Raw genomic sequence first — 2,030 nt, 5'->3', positions numbered from 1 at the left:
AACAACAATCCTAGACAAGAGACCGGCCTTGGCCAAGCCTCTGGCCAAATCTATGAGTCACCGCGAGACCACTCAAGCCAAATACTACGACTAGGCAGTCGCTGAAGTCGTCTGCAGTGGTGGCCACCGCTTGCCAGGAAGTCTACCATGAGCCATCGTCAAGACGTAAGTCAATTGCAATCGTAAAAAATTGTACAAAGACACAGTTGTAAAAAAGCAAACACTAAAGTAGCTAACAAATGTTTTGAAAATGTTTTTTGTTTTGTCATATTTAGGATCCCCCACCTCGCTTGACGAGGAAGACGAGGAGAAAGACTCGCTCTGCCAACAAGAAGAAATCCTGTCAACTCACTCATCGTAGCCGGCGCAACGTGAAGAAGAACCTTCGCAGTCGGATTTACGAATTTAAAAAATTAATGAAGAGTGGAGTGATGAGGACGAATCTTCTGCAGAATGAGAGCGTGAGTCAATTGCAACTGTATGATTGATGACGCCCCAGAAGAGGTTGAAATGAAAACCCTTCGTCACCACCAGTAATACGGCCGGTCGATACGAGCATACGGTAGGCTTAGAACGCGTCGCACGGTCGTAGCACCTTATCTAGCGTGTATCTTCGCTGTTTCGTCGCGGCCCGCGTGCACTATATATCCCCGCACTATATGTCCCCGCGTACGGTTCTATCGCACTTATACTCTGTATGTGCACCTCGTAACACGTGCATTTGTCTGGACCATGGCAGCCCAACGCACTGCGCCGGCGCCCCAGCGCATCGTCATCGTCCTGAGCTCGGCGCGCGCAGCAGGCGCCCTCCATCGCCGCCCAAGCCTACCGAAGCGACCCACGGCAGGGCTGCGTTGACGCCGACGCCGCTACGTCTGCACCCCCACCACTAGCCGCCGCATCGTCTGGCCGCGCCGGCGGCAGCGACAGACCGCCCTATAGAGCGCGTCGAACCAACCTGCCGGCCGCCGATGGCCCCCGACAGCGGCAGCGACAGCGACAGCTACAGCGACAGCGACAGCGACTACGACGACCTGTGGGAGGCGGCTCCCGCCCCAGACAGTCCCGCCCCAGAGGCCGACCCGTGGGACGACCTGCCGGACCTGCCAGGGTCGGTGATTGGGATATTCACCACCACGCCCCCGGCAGGCCTCCGACACCCGCCGACGACAATGACGACTGGCAGGACGCCGACCCGCCACACGCCGTCGACCACGTCGACCACGACCTGCGTGCACCATCACCGGAGCCCCAGCTGCCACCCCACCCACTACAGGAGGACTGGCACTGGGAGTGGGAGTGGGAGCACGTCGGTCGGGGCCGGCGACTGGTGCGGGTCGCCGGACGCCTCCCCCCGTCATGGGCAGGGGCGAAATGAGGATGGTAAATATGGACCCGAGGGATCGCGGGTTGGGTGGAAGCCAGCGGTGGCAACCCTACAGTAGCCGCATGTAACGTGTAAATAGGCATAATAGGCCCATTGAATCACTTTGGTTATGTGTGAATCACGTGAGTCAATTGCAATCGTAAGAAATTGTACAAAAACAGTTGTAAAAAAGCAAACACCAAAGTAGCACACACGAGGGAGACGAGGAGGAGGAGGAAGAGGAGGAAGACTGGCCCTGCCGACAAGGAGAGTCCCTGTCAACTTGCACATCGTCGCCGAAGCAACGTGAGTCAATTGCAATCGTATGAAATTGTACAAATACACGGTTGTACGACAAAATTAAGCAAGTAATAACTTAGATTATAAGTGTATTGACAATTTCCTTTCTTTTGACATATTTACGATCCCCCACCGCACTGTACGAGGGAGACGAGGAGGAGGAGGAGGAAGACTGGCCCTGCCTACAAGAAGAGTCCCTGTCAACACGCTCTTCGTCGCCGGAGCAACGTGAGTCGATTGCAATCGTATGAAATTGTACAAATACACAGTTGTAAGACAAAATTAAGCAAGTAACAACTTAGCTTATGTGCTATAAGTGTATTGCAAATTTCATTTGTGGTTATAGATCCGATCCATCTCTCGC

The sequence above is a fragment of the Priapulus caudatus genome, unplaced genomic scaffold (assembly GCF_000485595.1).
Source record: "Priapulus caudatus unplaced genomic scaffold, Priapulus_caudatus-5.0.1 Scaffold51, whole genome shotgun sequence".
NCBI classification, from domain to species: domain Eukaryota; kingdom Metazoa; phylum Priapulida; class Priapulimorpha; order Priapulimorphida; family Priapulidae; genus Priapulus; species Priapulus caudatus.
The sequence above is the reverse complement of the archived record's forward strand: the minus strand, read 5'-3'. Positions refer to the sequence as shown.